The sequence below is a fragment of the Narcine bancroftii genome, chromosome 8 (assembly GCF_036971445.1).
Source record: "Narcine bancroftii isolate sNarBan1 chromosome 8, sNarBan1.hap1, whole genome shotgun sequence".
Taxonomy (NCBI): domain Eukaryota; kingdom Metazoa; phylum Chordata; class Chondrichthyes; order Torpediniformes; family Narcinidae; genus Narcine; species Narcine bancroftii.
Window position 1 is genome coordinate 106,414,115 of NC_091476.1, and position 20,657 is coordinate 106,434,771.

Consider the following 20,657-nt stretch of genomic DNA (forward strand, 5'->3'; position numbering starts at 1 on the left):
AGAGTAGCTGTAGGTTTGAATTACTGTTTTCGAGGTGATCCAGAGCTGAGTGGAGAGCCAGGGATATTGCATCTGCTGTGGAGCGATTGTGTGATAGGCAAATTGTAGTGGGTCCAAATCTTTACTTCGGTACGTGTTAATTTGGGCTATGACCAGCCTCTCGAAGCATTTAATCACAGTAGAAGTTAGTGCTACTAGATGGTAGTTGTTGAGGCACCCCACACTACTCTTCTTGGGTACTGGGATGATTGATGACCTTTTGAAGCAGGTGGGAACCACTGACTGTCACTATGAGAGGTTGAAAATGTGCGTGAACGTTCTGACTATTTGGTTGGCGTAGATTTTCAGTGCGCCATCAGGTCCTGAAGCCTTGCAAGGGTTCACCCTCTTGAATAATGTTCTGATGTCACCCTCAGAGACAGATATCACAGTGTTCTCAGCCTTTTCAGGAATTCTAATAGGCACTGTTTGGTTCTTCTTCTCAAAGCAGGAATAGAAGGTATTCAACTCATCAGGTAATGAGGCATCACAGCCATCTATAGTGTTTCCCCTCACTCTGTTGGCTGTAATGGCCTGCACTCCCTGCCATAGCTGGTGTGTATCTGTCTCTGTCTCTAGCTTCCTCCAGAATTGCCACTTTGCTTCAGAGATTGCCTCCTGCAGTTCGTACTTGGACTTCTTGTTAAGATCTCAATCCCGGGTCTTAAACATCCTTGTCTCACCCTCAGCAGGTTGCAGATTCTCTGATTCATCCAGGGCTTCTGGTTGAGGAAACGCCAAGTATGTGCATGTGGGCACACACACATCCATGCATGTCTTGATGAAGTCAGTGACACCTGTTGCAAATTCAGTCAAGTCTGTGAATGAGTTTTTGGATGTATTCCAGTCCACGGATTCAAAGCAGTCCTGCAGACGCTCCTCCACCTCCCTTGACCATACCTTCGTCATCTTCACCACTGGTGCTGTAGTCTTCAGTCTCTGCTTGTATTCCAGGAGTAGAAGAACAGCCATGTGCACATATTTACATTCAAATTGGAAATTGAGCTTCCAATCTTCTCTACGTTTACATTCAAATCAGAAATTATCTCCCAAAAATATTTCTATGTACTCTGTCACAGTATATACAATTATTTGGATAGACAGGGACTGATTAGGCGTAGTCAACGTCGTTTTGTGCGTGGTAGAGTTTTTCGAGGAGGTTACTCAGATAGTTGACGAGGGGAAGGCTGTATTTAGCTTTTATTTCTCTAATGGCTAGGCAGGTGGTGTTGCTCAGATGGAGGGATGTTATCCCGCTAATGGCTACGTGACATCATGTCATGTTTAAACTTAGAGAAGATTGGAAGCTCAATTTCGGATTTGAATGTAAATTTTCAAACACTATGGGGACCCTGTTTGAATCTTTTATAATCTTTTATTTGTTATGAAGGTAGAAATGTTGACTATTGAGGTAATTTATCTCTCTGATAAGAATTCTGTTCTTTTTTTTTGGCTAAACGGTTTCTTTCTTGGTAGTGGGTTTAGATTTTCCTTTGTTTATAATAAAATATCAATACATTACAATCTTTGGATGAAATGATATGATTTGTGTAATGTATCCTTTTGAATTTTAGCATCTATCCATATGTACTCTGTATTTTTTAATATGAAATTTCAATGTTAATAAAAATATTGAAAAAGAAAGAAAGATTAGACAATGAGGAGGAGACATTGTTTCCAAATCATACTGCCGTGGTCTTCCAACGAGGAAGTCAAGGATCCAGTTGCAGAAGGGGGTGCAGAAATAATAACACACAACTATTCCATTAGCACATGAAGATATTTGGAGTATCTTGGGATTTGACCATGTAATTGCACGATTTTTCCAACTAAATATTGAAAATGTTAACATTTCACTTCTAAGTAAACAGTTTACAATGTAATTTCGATATTCTGTCCAAAAATACATGATGTGTTGTTAAGATAATCTTGAACTATTGTTGAATAGAATCAGATTATATTAGATCTGATTAGATCATTCATGATCATTAAAAAAAATTAAAATAATTTTTTTTTAAATTTGGACATATGACATGGTAACAGATCTTTCTGGCCCATGAGCCCATTCTGCCCAATTACATCCAATTGATCAACTCAGATACATTTTGAAGGGTGGGAGGCAAGCGGAACACACGCAGACACATACTAACTCCTTTCAGACAGTGCCAGATTGGAACCTGGGTCACTAGCACTGTAAAAACATTGCAGTAACCGCTACACTAATCATGTCGCCCTCATGTTAAATGGCAGACAACCCTGAGGGGTCTGGTGGTCTACTTCTGTTCCTATTTTCATAGGTAGTTTCATGTAGGAAACTGAGTCTGGGGAATATCTTACTGTGGTGACTGGAAAGTACTTTATTTAGGTTAGAGCAGTGACAAAGGAGCTTTGCCTTGTTTCCATGTGTGGTACATGTCCTTGATGAGTACAACAAATGCCTGTAGCAGAAAGTGTTGCATTCATGGATACCTGCATCCCCTTGCCTTATAGTACTCACCCATTCAGTCAAAAAAAGATTCAATGTTGCAAGATTTCTATTGTTGCCATATATTAACTGATTGATGAACAGGTGTTGGAATTTTTCAGGTTGTGGCAGCTCAAACTGGCTCAGAAAGTTGCGGGTGAACGTTGACTGCGGGGCAAACCACGGGTTGTAAGGTGATGTCATTTCCGGGCCACAGTGCACAGGGGTTCCTGGGAGGAGTGTTTAAAATGTGTGCATGTGTGAACAAGTTAACAGTTTTCCAACTGGAGATCACTTGAGTCAGACTCCTTCTTTCACTGGGACACAGTGCGACCACATTGGTGACCCCGATGGGTCAACAGATTTTGGACCTGGCATGGACAATGCAGCCTCGCAAATACAGTCTCCCTCAAACTGCCTTCCTTTTAGACAACTCAGCCAGTGGTCTGGTTTGAACAAGCTAGGCACAGTTCAAAATCTGGCAGATAGTTGCAGACGCCGCCAAGTACTATTATGTGGTGAGCGCACTGAACCAGGAGACAGCAGGTTATGTGATTGATTTCCTGCATCAGCCACCTGCTAATGACAAGTACGAAGTGCTTAAAGCCCTCCTCCAACGGACTTTAGGTCTCTCCCATGGCAAATGAGCCATGCGGTTCCTGCACATAGATGACCTAGGTGACCATGTACTGTCAGCTTTAACGAGTGACATGTTGATCATGAACATATTTTTCTAGAGCAGATGCCCGAAGACATCATCTCATGCTAGCTGATGAGAATTTCAGTGATTTCCGTATGGTGGCCGCTTACACAGACGTCCTGTGGCGCATAAAGCAGCAGGGCAAATGCTCGTTGGGATTAGTGCTGCAACACATCCAAATACCCAGGTTCTGTGCACCCCAGCAGAGAGGCCTTATGCACCCTCGAACAGGGACAACACAAGTGCAGATACTTTGTGTTTCTACCACCACTGGTGGGGTTCCAGAGCATGCCGTTGCTGATCTCCGTATGCACTTCCAGGAAATGCCATGGCCGGCAAGTTCCTGATGGAGAGAGGAGCCAAAATCAGTGTCCTCCCTCCTTCAGGCCACGATACGTGGAACAGAAAGGCAGGGCCAGTGCTGACAGCAGTAAACAACAGTGCCATCTGCATGTATGGTACTTGAACCATACCACTGCAGTTGGAACCAACAAGTTCACTTGGACATTTATGCAGGCTACATTATCCCAACCATTGCTTGGAGTGGATTTCCTCAGAGCTCATTCACTGTTGGTCAACTTGAAGGGGAGACAGTTGGTAGATATCAGACTTTTCAGACATTCTCCCTGGGCAAGGTCGAGCTACCAGCTCTGCAACTGCACTCTGTAATGTATTTGCGGAACAAATACATAAGAGTTCTTGCGGACTTTCCAGACATCATATGCCACAGGTCCCTTTGGCAACACCAAAGCATGGCATGCCACATGACATCCTTATGCAGGGACCTCCTCTCCACATCCAGGCCTGCAGATTGCTGCCTGACAAGTTCTGCCTTGCAAAATAGAAGTTTTGGAAGATTGAGGAGATGAGGATTGTGCACAGATCCAACAGCCTGTGGGCCTCCCTGCTCCACATGATGCTTAAGTCAGCAGGAGAACGGAGACTGTGTGGTGATTACAAAAGGCTGAATGATGCCACCACTGCGGACCACTACCCTGTGCCCCATATATAGGGTTTCATTGCCCACCTGCATGGAGCTCGCATTTTCTTGAAGATAGACCTAGTACACGAGAACCACCAAATCGCAGTGCACCCGGACAACATACCAAAGATGGCTCTGATTATGCCGTTTGGACTCTTCGAATTTCTCAGAATGCTTTTTGGTCTGAAAAACGCAGCACAAACATTCCACTGGTTGATGGATGTGGTGGGATGAGACATGGAGTTCTTGTTTGTTTACTTGTATGACATATTCATCGCCAACTGCTCCCACAAGGAACACCTACAACACCTCTGTCTATTCTGCCGTTGGTTGAACGATTTTTGTCTTGTGATAAACGCTGCCAAATGCCATTTCGGGTTGTCCACCATAGACTTCTTAGGGCACCGCATCAACCACCACAGTGCCTTCCCATTGCTGGCAAAGGTGGAAGCCTTCTGCCAGTTTGCCAGACCCAACACGGTTAAGGGTCTACAAGTGTTTGTGGTGATGGTGAACTTTTACTGCCACTTTTTACCTTCAGTAACCTGCATCATGCAACCCCTATTTGGTCTCATGTCCGGCATGTCCAAGGAGATCATGTGGACGCAAAGGACACCAACAGCATTTGAGAAGACTGAGAACACCCTGGCTAATGCCACACTCCTGGTCCATCCCCAAGTGAGCATACCAACTGCCTTCATGGTGAATGCATCAGGCTCACTGGTGGACAGCATCCTAGAACACCTCAACGATGGCCAATGGAAATCCTTGCCATTCTTCAGCCGGCATCATTACCCCTGGAGGTCAAATACAGTGCCTTCGACAGGGAGCTGCTAACACTGTACCTGGCCATCACAGTGGAGATTCGAGCATTTGCATGTAGACGTTGTTGGTGGACAGGTTTATGAGATGGTCGGAGGCAATTCTCCTAGCAGATGCCTCCACAGAGTCATGCGCCAGGGCCTTCATTTCCACTTGGATGGGAATTCACATCCGCACTGTGCCTGCTGGGAACACAGCTCCACCACACAATGGCCTACCACCCGCAGTTGAATGGCCTGGTCGAGTGCTTCCTCGGGCACTTAAAGGCCGCCTGATGGCATGCCTCCACGGGCTAGACAAATTACCCTGGGTGCTGCTCGGTATATGAACTGCACCCAGAGAGGACCTGAAGTCTTCATCGGATGAGTTGGTATTCAGCGCCCCACTCATGATGTCTGGAGAGTTTGTGCCCACAGCTCAAGGGCAGGAAGACGAGCCATCAGAGGTCCTCAACAAACTGCGAGCGGCTTGGTAAACTGGTGCCGATTCCCCTCATCCTGCCATTACACTACAGCACCCTTTGTGCCTAAGGACTTACAGTGCTGTGAGTACGTCTTTGACCAGAGAGGCGCGCACAGATCACCGCTACAGCGTTGCTATGAGGGGTCGCTTAAGGCAGTACGCCACAATGGCACAACTTTCATCCTGGACATCAGTGGGCGTGAAGAGACATTCACCACAAACCCCATCTAGACCTCAACCAACCAGTAATAGTGCCTGCTCCACAAAGGTGAGGATGCCCACCCAAAACCAGAGCAGGTCCAAGCGCCGGACATTTTGCCTCTGATTGCCACTTCTTGGGGGGGGGAGGAGGGGGGAGGACATTTGGTAGCTTGCCTAAGCACAGTTCAAACCGGCTCAGAAAGTCGCGGGCGAACTGTTGACTCAGCAACCAGGAGGGCTCTGACTGCAGGGTGAACCACGGGCTGGAAGGTGAGGTCATTTCTGCCCTGCAGCATGCAGGGGTTCCTGAGAGGAATATTTAAAACACGTGTGTGTCAACAAGTAAAGAGTTTTCAAAATGGACGCCAATTGAGTCAGACTTCATCTGTCTCGCAGCGACAAAGCACGACCACAAGGTTCTTTATTCAGGATTGGATTGGATGGATTGACTGCAAGGATGGTAGAGGAAGAAACCATCTGCACTTTAGCAAGTGCCTGGATACGTACTTGAAGAGCCATGAAAAACTGCTGGAACAGATAATTCAACGGGGTTTTCTTTATTGACCACCACAGTTGATGTCATAATTTATCGATATTTTCCAGATCCATTCCTCTGATCACATTCACCACTTGCACTGCTAAATAGATCAATGCATCAGTGAGCAATATCAAAAGGATCAGCATGAAGGGTGAAAGACATGGGACTCTTTCAGACCTGAGGCCTCAACTAGTTTGGAAAAGACTAGTAGGATTTTAGCTTTTGGAAAACTGGAGCTTCACAATAAGAGGGAAATGCTTGCCACTCAAAGGAATGCAAACAAAGCACCAGTCAGATAACAACCCATGGGAAGGTAATAAATATTTCTAATTGAGTTCAGGATTATGCTACAGATAGTTGCTAAAAGCAACACCACATTTGAAATGATCCAAAACTCCACATTAAATGAATAATTAAACCTCTGTTTAAGGGCACAACATCACTAAACTACACCAAATGGAAACCAGATTCTTAATCTGCACAGAACAGCAGTATTCTATTTATTCCCTCTCCCTTCACCTGATCATTTTGCCGTTCTTATTCCCGTCAACCTACTCCACATTAAACATAAATCCCACCTACCATCCTCCAAAATAAAAATCAAATGAAATCGCAGAGATATAATTGAAAAGTTATAGGAAAGATAGGGCAGGATCATGAGTTTTGTTTTGGCTGCATGTATCATTCCACGCAAAGCCTTCAAATCACTGACTGGCCATTTGCACACCACTCCCCATGGATTACACATAAAAACCAGCCACTTGTCCCCTCCAATCTATGCTAGTGTTATGCTCTCCTCAAGCTTCATCTCATCCTACATCATCAGTATTACACTGCATTCCATGGGGTCTAAAATGCTTGTCTAACCTTCCTGTAAGAGTATCGATTTGATTTGATTCAACTGTCAAACTTTACTCATTCTCATCACTCCTTTATCAAATTCCTTATTTCTAAGGCAAAATCTTACATTGATGGTCTTTAATTTTGGTCTTTGCCTCAAGGAAAAAACACACTCGCTGCATTCAGCCTTTCAATTAAGAATTTTAACATCATTCTTTCCACAGGAAAACCCAAACTATTCATCTGTTCCTTCTTCTGGCATCATCTTGGTAAATTTCCTTATCTGTATACAATTCATAATATGGAGAATGGAACAGCACACAGCTCTCTAACCCTTGTATTCAACACATATGTGCTTTAATATCTCTATTCAATCTATGTGATTCAATTACTTGCATTTTATTTCATGGGGTTGCCTGCTCAAATCAACCAGTTTGGTAGCAAAGCATTGCAGTAAAACATGCCCTTGAGAATGGGTGGTTGGGAAGTGCAGAGGGAGGAGGGGTGGAATGAAAGTCAATCTGACAGGGAAAGAAAAGATATGGACCAGATCCTTTATAGAGGGAATGATAAAGAAAATATTCATGTATCATAAAATGGTGCAAGATAAGGAGAACATTTGGTGTCTCTTGCCTATGTCATCTCATTTTCCTCATGGTACACCAAACATTCCCTTGATCCTTTTGGAAGTCATTGTCATCCTTTCTGGGAGTGTATTCTGGATCATAAACAAAACCTCATCTCCGCCCAGTTATTTTGAATATTATGATAAATTATGCTAATACTCTTCCAAGCTTTTTATCCTGTTTCTCTACTTGGAATTTCCCGACTTCAACACCATTGTCCCAGAGAATTCAACAGCAAGAAACTTTAATGTAGTAAAATAGTAGAAGTTCCCACATAATATCATTCAACAGTTTACCCGTCAGCTAAGAAGAGGCTTTTGGAGCAAATGGACAAAAGGTTGATGAGGGAAGCTTCTTCAGAAAAGCTCAAGTTATGTAATTCAAAATCTTAAATCCTCATCAGATAAAAGTACTGTCACCAATAATGAAACAAAGGAAAGCAGGTATCTCAAAAGATCAGAATTTGGGACACACAAAGAACTTGGCAAGGCTTATATCAGATGATGCAGGGATGCATCCTCCTAAGTTGGCTGAGATTTTCCCTAACTCAAAGGCACAATACAAATGGAGGCTGATGTGGACTCAATGTTAAAATGGAGTGTTTCACCAATGCAGCCTCCTGCAACATCGGTTCAAGATGCTTCAATCAACTCCATACTGAATGATCTCTAATTTTACTTTCAGCATTAACTGATCAGTCCCACGAAGAGAATGGGCATGAAATTATTTTCCAATAAGTTGCACAAATGAAGCCAATGGTAGAAAAGTATTTTATAGAACTGTTATGCATCAGAGGTATGCTGAGTTTTATATAATGGACATACATTCACATAGATTAACATGTGTTTAAATTGAGAATATCAGTTTTTATTCCTTTACTTTCTCCACATTTTCTCAAATAGGCTACTTACTGTCTGTGTATAATTGGAGTGCAGGGCACAAAACTCAGCCTGCTTTCACCTAATTGAGTGGCACTGATTCAGCTCACTCTCACATTAATCTCATATCAGTGGCAGATGTACCTGTATTACAAAGGGAAAACTTGCATTTATGTAGCTCTTTTCATGACCTCAGCATGTTCCAAAGCACTCTATAACAAATTAAGTACTTCCTAATGTGCATTCACTATTGCAATGTAGGGAAGGCACCAGTTATTTATTCTTATCAAGGTTGAACAAACTGAAAAGTGTTAAATGAGAAAATAATCTATTTTTAAATGACATCAATTAAGGGATAAATATTGGCTAAGACAGAGAGAAACTTCCCTGCTATTCTACGAGACATACCATAGGATATGTTACATCCACTGGAGGAATACAGGCTTAGTTTACTGACTCATTCTGAAAGGTGGTATTTCTAACAATGCAGCACTGCAGTGGACTGCCAAGGCAGCCTTTCAGCAGACAAGATCAGAGGAGAGAAGTACTACCCACTAAGCCTCAGAATTATATTGCCTTTGAGAAGACAATGAAATTAAGAAATTCCATATATTGTTTACTTTTTTGCATTTTCTCTAATTAAAAAGAATGATATATCTTTCTTTAAAACACATAGAGATTTTGAATGTCAGAATTGTACAATAAGTTCTCAGGTTGATATTCCTGTGGTTAGAGATTCTGCAATATAGTTTAAAGAAAATATCAAACATTTTCAAACTAATGAAACCAATGCTTACACATAACAACATTCTGTGAGTGAGAGATTTGTGAATTGGTTGTCCATGAATTATCAACAAGATATAAATTAACTATTTCATTTTTTTCTAAAATGTCTTTATTAGAAATGTTTTGTTTATACTTGTGCACACTTATTAAAAATGTTTACTTATTAAAAATTTTTACTTATTAAAAATCCATTGGTCTATTAATCCTGTCAACCTCTCTTCTTCTTAAATATTGTGCATATTTATAATAAACATTGTCAATATAAGCTCCATTTCATTACACCAGCATCTCAGCTTGTAGTACCCAGAAACACATATTCTAACTGACCTCTACCTCTCTGCTTTCAAATGTTCCTGATACTGCACAGCAGTATAAATCAATGGAAGTTCAGGATTTTAAAAGGGAGCTGAATTACACCGATATGCAATGCACCAATTATTCTCCTTCCATGAACTCCAGTGGCCATCTGGTACTTTGCCTCAGAGAATGAATACTAACAAGGAAAGACTGTCAAAAAGGTGTTGAGCTCTTCCAAGGCGACAATTGTCAGATTGCGAATTCTGGCTAACTGTCTTCTCTTTCTTATTCTGAGGGGAGTGAAGTTAACATGACAGCACTTTTTCCAGTTCAGGTGAACACAGACTGAAACCAAATGGGAGAACCTTGTTCTTTAGGTGGCTCAATGCCATGGACAGGAAGAGGCCAATTCCACTGGCTGAAAACATGGGATAATGGGAAACAGAGGATCTACATTGCCACCAGAAGAGGAAGATTGTACTGGTAATCACAGTTAATAATTTACACAGGTTGCTCTGTCATTTGCAAGCTGTACAAATTTGTAAAGGACAATTTGATGAGTGTGCTTTGAGGTATCATTGGTATGTGATGAGAATTTAAAACATTAAAAGGCTGCTTTTCATCCTTAAGAATTATCGTAAGTGAAGTAACTGATTGCATCAGTGGCCAATTGTGCCATCTGACTCAGTGGCAGCTTTTTCTCTTTCAAGTTAGAAATGTAGGTTCAAGTCCAACTCCTGATGCCTGAGCACAAAATCTAGGCTGGTCATCCCACCTCAGTACTGAGCGAGTGCTTCACTGATGCAAGGTTGTCTTGAGCAGAGACTTAAAACTTTTAGGTGCAAATGTGTTATCTGTATTATAACACCTTGGAAAACATTCAATGCTTGTGGAGTGTATTTGGACATTGTTAAATCCCCAAACTAGAATAACTGCACAAACTCATTCTATTGGTGACTTCAGTGAGGATCTGGTGGGCCGGTCTCCATCCCTTCTCAGTTGGAAAGTGTTTATTGAATGATAACAAGGCTTTGTTCAGCTTTGAGGATATTGAATAAAGACAGGAAGTTCCATAGCTCAGTCCAGAAAAAATACCCTTTGAATCCAAGAGCAAATCAAAGCATAATCTGTACAAACCAGACACACACAAAAAAAAATAGGTTAACTAAGTCTGAAGCTGCCTAATAGATCAACTGCTTTTGTAAAGCAACCATGTTGAAGTCTACCCAGTTTAGCCAATTTCACTGGAAACACAATGAATGTTATCACCTTGGAGAGGAACATAAAAACAAGGTGAGGCCTTTCATCCACAGAAGCTTGTTTGGCCAGCTACTGTTATCATGCCTACTTTACATCCTGACTCTGCTCACTGTCCTTCTGACCAGCAAAATTCTCATCGTCATGGAGTTATTCAGCAAGGAAATGGGCTGACCATGTTGTCTACCTGAGATAGTCCCATTTACTTACATTTGGCTTAAACCTTTCCAATCCTTGTACCTGTCTAATAAATCCATAGATTTATGGGCTAAAGTTTTGAGAATTGGTATCCATGAGAATACATGCCAGCTTGAGTCAACTATATCAGCAAAGAAATGAAAAAGAAATGGAATAGAAATTGTGCCAGACTTGGATACATCAAAACAGGAAGAAGTAAAATCAATCTTCAGACCAAAGCATAAAAGATCAATCAATGGCATTGATTTGCATCAGCAGGATTATATTACCTGGAACTCAAAAGCCTAGGATTTGCAAATACAGCATCAGTAGGCTATTATCGGGTTATTATTTTAACAAGCATTATCTCTTCAAGGTTTTTTTTGTAGTATTCTCCCCGAGTATGAGTGGGTTTCCTCTGGGTGCTCCAGTTTCCTCCCACCCTTCAAAATGGGGTGTAGGTAAATTGGAGTATTTGGGCTCATGGGCCGAAAGGATCTGTAACCATGCTGTATGTCTAAATTTTTTAAATTAATTTACATTTAAAATTTACCCACTAGGAGACAATAAAGAACTCTTTTGCTGTTCTTTAGAAGGGTCTCTCATTCTCCTACATCCTGGTTACCATCTCATCCAAAGGTTTGCATCTCTTAACACTGAAATACTTCTTTAACACTGAATTGAAAGCATCACCTGAATGTTCTGAGCCTATAGCCTTCACAGAAATAAGACTGTGCCTGAGGCATTAGCTCAACATGGCATTATTACATTTACAGTCCAGCTTCCTTTCAATTTACCTCATAACACAGAAGGTTTTTTTAACCACCAAATTAAATTTCAAGGGTTGGAAATTAATTGTTAAAGCACCGAAAATTGTTAAGATTTGGGTTAACCTGCAGATTGCAAATTTTGTACCCACTTTTTGGGTTATTTAGTCTTCTTCTTTCTTTGGCTTGGCTTCGCGGACGAAGAATTATGGAGGGGGTAAAAGTCCACGTCAGCTGCAGGCTCGTTTGTGGCTGACAAGTCCGATGCGGGACAGGCAGACACGGTTGCAGCGGCTGCAGGGGAAAATTGGTTGGTTGGGGTTGGGTGTTGGGTTTTTCCTCTTTTGCCTTTTGTCAGTGAGGTGGGCTCTGCGGTCTTCTTCAAAGGAGGTTGCTGCCCGCCAAACTGTGAGGCGCCAAGATGCACGGTTTGAGGCGATATCAGCCCACTGGCGGTGGTCAATGTGGCAGGCACCAAGAGATTTCTTTAGGCAGTCCTTGTACCTTTTCTTTGGTGCACCTCTGTCACGGTGGCCAGTGGAGAGCTCGCCATATAACACGATCTTGGGAAGGCGATGGTCCTCCATTCTGGAGACGTGACCCACCTAGCGCAGCTGGATCTTCAGCAGCGTGGACTCGATGCTGTCGACCTCTGCCATCTCGAGTACTTCGACGTTAGGGATGAAAGCGCTCCAATGGATGTTGAGGATGGAGCGGAGACAACGCTGGTGGAAGCGTTCTAGGAGCCGTAGGTGATGCCGGTAGAGGACCCATGATTCGGAGCCGAACAGGAGTGTGGGTATGACAACGGCTCTGTATACACTTATCTTTGTGAGGATTTGCAAATACAGCATCAATAGGCTATTATCGGGTTATTATTTTAACAAGCGTTATCTCTTCAAGGTTTTTTTTGTAGTATTCTCCCCGAGTATGAGTGGGTTTCCTCTGGGTGCTCCAGTTTCCTCCCACCCTTCAAAATGGGGTGTAGGTAAATTGAAGTATTTGGGCTCATGGGCCGAAAGGATCTGTAACCATGCTGTATGTCTAAAACAACCAACTGGGTTATTTAGTACCTGCGGGGAAAATCATATAACCATATAACCATTTACAGAGCGGAAACAGGCCATGTCGGCCTTTCGAGTCCGCACTGGTTCACTAGAACAACGCCACTAGCTCAATCCTCCCACTCTCCACATCTCTCCATTTTTTTGGCAGAACATTTGTTCTCCCGAGAACTTTTCAGCTAAAACTCTCACAGAGGACACCAATAGGAATGCAACTGGCATTACTTGTTGCCAATACTAGTTCTTATTTATTCACAGAATTGCCAGCATTTGCCAAGACCATGGGAGGACTCGCATCACAAAACATGGTCCACATCTTCACAGCACCTCACTTCTTAATACAGGCGCTGAAGACATTAGGGAGCAGGGAGATCAGATGCGGAAAAACAGCAGCTTGAAACTTATCCCATTGCCTTCACACCCCCCAACACTGACATTCATTCTTCAGCTAAAACAGAGGCAGGTTGAGGGATTGACCTGCTGAGTTTCTCCAACACTTTTGTGTCCTGCACTAGCCCCTAGCATCTCCAGATTTTCTTCTTTAACTCTCAGGTTGAGGGCCACCATCTCCTGAACACCACCTTGGCTCTTTGCGTTAACAAGGCTGTCTCTTTCTATAAATTGAATCATACTCAGCATACTGAGCCAAGCTTCATGCTATTCCGGATGTAGGAGAATGACTTTATAAGAAAGAATAAACCATATCCTTTTACTGGCACCTCATCACAACCCCACTGGGTTCATCAAGGTTGTTCCAGGCACAGGCTTCATATTCCCATAAATTGGTTGGATTTAGACTTCCAACAGCTCTGAAACATTTTTATTTCTTACTACTGGACCAGCCAGAAATGGATCAAAGTGAGTGACACATTCCCAAGCCTGCAGACAGGTTGGAATGTCGACATGGCACTATGTTTGCTGGGGATACAAGACCTTAGTTTCCAACTAAGCCAGGGCTTAGACAGGGCTAAAGGCTGCACTGTGCCTGAGTTCTCTTATAATCCACTACTTCACTGTCCTAGGTGGTGCAAGGTTCCTGTGCTGAGTCTGGCCTATAATTTTTATGTCTGCTTTAGTCATGATCAAGTCGAAAGATAAATTGAAAATTTGGAGAAATTGTAGATTTTGTAATAATAGGCTTCCACTCCAATAAGTGTGTATCCTGTCGTTAGTTTTATCTCTCTCTCTCTCTCTCTCTCTCTCTCTCTCCCTCTCCCTCTCTCTCTCTCTCTCTCTCTCTCTCTCTCTCTCACACAGAGAGACAATAATGATTGTATGAAGGGGAAATACACAAAGGAGTTAGCACACACCAACAATGCAGTAAAAACGGTGGCTTTGCGAGACTGCCCTTTCAAGAAGTAAGTTCTGTTCCCTGGAGGGTAAGGAAGCTCCTCGAGATGGGCTGGGTTGAATGTTAGGCTGCACATCCAAAAACTTGGGTGCAAGAGGGACTATTTGCCACCAAGCTCATTCCTTGGTCCCCAGTCAGTAAGAGGGACTGAGGTAGTTTTGAAGAGGAGTTTTGATGTGCCAACAATAATCACAAAAAGCTGATGTTGTGAAACTATCAGGTTTTTAAAAGACAGGAACTGCCATCAACCTCATTGACTGATTGAAGCAAAGAGAATGAGGAACGTGCAAGGGGCTATGGATAGGATCGGCCTTGGGAGGCGTGTCCAGCTGTCAGCAGCCAATCATAGGATAACAGTGGTTTACCACATTAATTGCTCCTTTTAAGAAGAGTTGTGTGAGGTGAGAAAAAAAGAGAAAGTGAAACAATTGTACATTTATGCATTTTACAGGTTAAGTATCATGCTATATGGCGAGCTCTCCACTGGCCACCGTGACAGAGGTGCACCAAAGAAGAGGTATAAGGACTGCTTAAAGAAATCTCTTGGTGCCTGCCACATTGACCACCGCCAGTGGGCTGATAACGCCTCAAACCGTGCATCTTGGCGCCTCACAGTTTGGCGGGCAGCAACCTCCTTTGAAGAAGACCGCAGAGCCCACCTCACTGACAAAAGGCTAAGGAGGAAAAACCCAACACCCAACCCCAACCAACCAATTTTCCCCTGCAACCGCTGCAATCGTGTCTGCCTGTCCCGCATCGGACTTGTCAGCCACAAACGAGCCTGCAGCTGACGTGGACATTTACCCCTCCATAAATCTTCGTCCGCGAAGCCAAGCCAAAGAAAAAGGTTAAGTCTATCAGGGGGTTTCCTCTGCTGCAGTGAGCAACATGGCAATGGTTGGAGCGCTGCCGTAGCATCCTGAGCAGTTTGTGAGGTTGGCCTGGTGAGGACAGGTGGGGTGGTGGGGGAGTGTGGAGCTGGTACATCATTTGCGACAACAGTGGCCAGGGGTAGGAGGTGGTCAGCTGCAGATTCCGGGATCCTTAAAGTTGAAGTGGGAGGGGATGTCTGTTGAAAGTCAGTGGTATTCAGGGAGACCCCCAATGGAGCAAGGTCCTGGATCGAGACTGTGTCTTCGCGCCCGTCAGAGAAGGCAACGTAGGCATACTGGGGGTTCATGTGGAGAAAGTGGACCAACTTGACCAGCGGGTTAGTCTTAGATTGCCTGACGTGCTTCCAGAGCAGGACTGGTCCTGGGGAGTTAAGCCAGGTGGGCAGTGTAGTCCCTGATGCAGACTTCCTAGGGAAAGCAAACATCCATCATGAGGGTGTTGTTGGGGGCCGCACATAAAAGTGACCAGACAGAGTGGAGTACTTTTAGGAGGACTTCTTGCCATTGGGAAACTGGGAGACCCTGTGACCTCAGTGCCATGACTATGGTTTTCCAGACCGTGGCATTCTCCCTTTCTACTTACCCATTACTCCTAAGATTGTAGCTGGTGGTCCTGCTCGTGGTGATGACCCTGGCCAGTAGATACTGCTGCAGCTCATCACTCATGAACGATGTACCATGGTCACTGTGGATATCCAAAGATATTCAGGATATCCAAAGAGCATGAAGATATTCCGAGGGCCTTGAAAACTCTGGCCATGGTCAAGTCAAGGCAAGGTATAGTGAAGGGGAAACAGGAGTATTCATCGATGATTGTAAGGAAGTAGACATTCCGGTTGGAGGAGGGGAGGGGTCCCTTGAAATCAATGCTGAGACGCTCGAAGGGACGGATAGTATTGATCAGATGCACTTTGCACAGCTGGTAGAATTGGGGTTTGCATTTGGCACACACCTGACAGTTTTTAGTCATAGTCCAGACTTCGTCAGCATAGTATGGTAGATTCTGAGATTTGATAAAATGGAAAAACTGAGTAACCCCGGGGTGGTGAAGATAATTGTGGAGAGTCTGCAATCTGTCCATTTGAACAAGAGCACAAGTTCCTTGGGAAAGAGCACCCAGGGTTAAATTTGCTGGGCCAGTAGAAAATATAATAATTGTAAGCAGACAGCTTGATTCTTCACCTGAGGATCTTATCATTCTTGATTTTGCCCCTTTGCTTATTATTAAACATGAATGCTACCATTGGCTGTTATGTTACCATTGTGAGGAGGGTAAATCTTTTCCTGGCAAGATAGTGCCTCCAGTGGCATACTGCCTCCACGATGATTGCTGCAGATCGTGGCCGCGGATAGTAATGTTATCTAAATATGGGAAAGTCGCCTGTACATCATAACGGTCCACCATGCAGTCCATCTCCTGCTGGAAGAGGGAGACCCTGTTTGTGATGCCGAAAGAGACTCGGAGGCAGTGCTAGAGACAGCCATTCACCTCAAAAGCTGTATTCAGGTGGACCTCTGGGCGGATTGGGAGATGGTGATAGGACCACTTCAGGTCAATCATGGAGCATACCGGTATTGTGCAATCTGATTGATGGTATTGGATATGCAGGGAAGGGGTAAGCATTGAGCTGCGTGTACCAGTGGATGGTATAGCTGTAGTCTATGATCATCCTTTTCTTATCCCCGTTCTGCACCACAACCACCTGGGCCCTCCATGGGCTACTACCAGCCTCCATGATGGCCTCACCCAATAAGCGCTGAACCTCCACCTTAATGAACCCTGTCAGTCTACTCTTGGTGGCCATCAGCTTGCAATCGGGGATGGGGGGGTGAGGTTGGCAAACAGCATTGACCTAGAGGATTGAGAGACCACACATCACCTGCAGGACGCCATTTGTGAACTGTTCATTGCAGACGGTGAAGGGGAGGGGCCCATTGAAGAGCAGAGTGAATCAGCACTGGCAATCCAGCCCTAGTAGCAAGGGGGCATAGAGATGTGGCATAATGAGCAGACTGAAGCATTTGTATACTACGCCTACAACAAGGTGGCTGCCGTGTATGATGTGGCCTGTGCTTGGCAGGCCGTACTTTAAGGGACAGTCTTTTAATGGTATCGTGGTGGATAAAGCTTTCTGTACTGCTGCTATTGAATAAGCAGTTGATATCCACCTGTTTATCTGGATGTCCATCATGGACCTGCGAAGTCCTTGTGGGTGACAGAGGGTGATTCAGGGTGACGGAGGCCAGTATGTATTCATTGTTCAAACCTGATGGGTGCTCCTGTGCCCAAGATGGCTGCCCTCAGCCCCAAGATGCCCGGCCTCCATCCCTCATAGTATTGTATGCCTGGGAAGATGGCATTTGGTGCACAGTCCAAAATGGTGGCCGTAATGATTCACACATGGCATTGCTGAAGGGAAGATGGTGCTGATTGCATTGCTCAGAGTGCTGACTGTCCACATGCAGCACTGCTAGATCTTGCGGGGGGATCATTTGGACTTGCAGACTTTGGTATAATTCCCATTTTTACAGCACCTAGAGCACACTGCATCCTTGGCAGGGCAGTGTTCCTCGGATGTTGACCCTGCCTGCAAAAGTACCACTTGGCGAGATCTCCCGCAATGGCAGCCCAGGTCAGATCACTAGTGTAGTGGGATGGTGTAGGGAACAAATCACTGACAGGGTGGGACGATGTCCAATCCCAGGATAGCAGCGCCCACAGTGACCAAGCAGCCGAGTAGTCATCTGAGTACTGGATGGCCACCTCCAGTGTCTGTGTAAGTTCAACCGTTCTTTGGAGATCAAGAACTTTGCTCCATTAGCAATTACCATATGTACCCAGAGCAGATACTGGCCACATACACATCTCTGATGAGTCCTCTGTGTTCTGGGCAGCCGACACGGTCTTACAGTCACACGTTCTACACAGCATCTGGAGGGCCTGCAGGATCTTAGCACTTGACTCACTAGGTTTCTGCTTTCTTGCCAGGGGATGCTTGGTGTTGACCTCATTAACCTTCCTGTGGTACAGGGCCTTGAGGGTCTCCGTTGCTGCTTTGTACGAGCTGGCGTCGTTGATCATCAGGAACACTTGGGGCCCAACACGCAAGTGGAGTCATCTCATTTGGTTAGCGTCTATGGTGATGGCATTGTGGCCAAAGTTCGAATGTGTTCGGGGTGCCCAGTGACTCGGGGTTGATGTCGATCTTCTCAGGTTTCAGGTACTGTTACATGCTTTTTTTTAAAATTTTTAGTTAATAAAATTGATGTACCATCAACAATCACAAAAGGCTGATATTGTGAAACTATCAGGCTCTTATTAACTAAAGACAGAAACTACCATCAACCTCATTGACTGATTGAAGCAAAGAGAATGGGAACATTCAAGGGGTTATGGGTAGGATTGGTTTCGGGAGGCGTGTCCAGCTGTCAGGAGCATAACAGTGGTTTACCGCAAGTCTCAAAACAACACCATTATTTGCAGCTATCAAATGTGTTTAGAAAATATTTTAAAAATGCTAATGTACTTTCATCTGCATTTACTTTTTAAAAAACGAATATGTCCACTGCCTTTAGCAAATGATCAATATTAATGCAAAGTCAACGTTATTCTTGTCAGTTTTGTCTGAATTGTCCAAAATTCAGTCACACTATTTTTGAATTTCAGCTTGCAATTTAATTAGGGGCCTTGTTCACAAGATGGATTGTGTGCAGAACTCTTTGACCAGTTGTAATTGGATCACTTTGTTGATTCCTTCTTGGCCACATTGGTGTTTCTATTTGTTAAACTCTACCCCTTTGTGGAATTAAATCTAGTAATGCATCTAAGCTAGTTGCATTTTCTGAATTGTATCACTTTTCTACATTCAAAGGTTCAAAGGTTCCCTTTATTGTCACGTAATATAGATTAAAATATAATATACATGATGTAAATCAACTTATGTCTGCTGTAAGGCAAAAAAGTGTCACCATGATTATTGCCCAGCGCCCCCAACAATAGGAGAAAGAGAGTCCCTTCAGAGACACTATCTGTGGATTCGCCTCCAGCAGTCCCACAGCCTCTGCAGTCTCACAGACTGCATTATATCTCTTTGCAGCATTACAGCTCTTTCATTTATTTTCTCCACACAAAGCTCTACTTTTTTTTACATTTCAGAACTTTTACTTCATATTAAAAAGCTATCCATCTGTCACCACCTACTAATCCATATATTCCAGCTCCTCATCTTTTCCTGCTGGGCTTCAGATCAAGATCAAGATGCGCTTTGTCCCAGGGCTTTCATGGGCCCACTATGAGGGAACTCAATGTAGTTATTAATATTAATATTAAGTTATTAATATTAATACAATATGTATGCACAGTTTTTAAAAATGGCAGCGTTGCCGGAGTACCTGTGACGGCAATGCTGCCGCTGTTACGCAGGGAGAGAGTGGCCCTACTGCCCAGTCCATTTGCCAATGGCTCTCTACAGGCTTTATAAACAGCCTGTTAAAGGAGCTGTTGGTGTTTTATTTAAAATCCAGTGACTGCGGGATATAGGCTTAAGATGGTTGCATTTTTAAGCTAGGCAGCAGCCGTGAGCAGTTTCAGACTCTGGGGGAGTAGTGGACTGATGCAGGGCACCAGTAACAGGGAGAACACCCTGTGGTGAATCTATGTTGAGCTGTCAGTCTTCCACTCTGCCTAGCCCTGCTTTACTGACATTGGATGAGTATTATCTCTACCACTAAAGACACTCCCCTTGGGTATAACTGTGTATGCACCCATTGTCTTTCATTATTGTACCATTAGTTTCTGCTAATAAAAGCCATGATTATTGTTTGACTACGCCACCTTTGTCTACTTCATTAACTGGCACTTCACAACCCCCACCCCACCCCAACCCCATTAAGAAGCAGAGAAGAAGAACCTTAAGGACGGTCACCATAGTGGCAGACCAGCAAAGGGATCAGTTACTGTTGGTGACTTGCAGGTGAGGAAGCTAAAGAGGCTGCAGGCTGCTGGAGACTAGCTCAAAGGACTCAGACCAGGCTGCGGACTGCTGGAGACTAGGTTATGGGAACAAGGTTTCAGAACCAGGATTCAAGAGTATGCTGAGGGCAAGGAGGGCTCCCAAAATGCCCTAGACGCTGAAGGCTTCCTCATTGTTTTGAAGGTTTGACTCTGGGCGTGGGTTGCCAATGGTTTGAACTGAACTGGAGTCTTGTGTGGCTGTAGAGGCTACGGGAGCACTGGGAGCAAATCCATGGACACTCAGTGACTCATTGGTGGTGGTGGGGGGGGGGGGGGTAAAGAAATCTCTTTTGCTTCTCTTTCTTTGACTGTAAAGGGTGCAACACAAAGCTAATGACAAATTTTACATTTCTGTTTTATTGCATGACAATGCATAGTATCTGAACTGATCTGAAATACCAGAAGAGATTCCAAAATGCTGCCATACATATTTTTATTTCGCACTGATCCAATGCAAAGGCTTGAGTGAACCAAATTCTTGATTATTGCATTAGTCAGG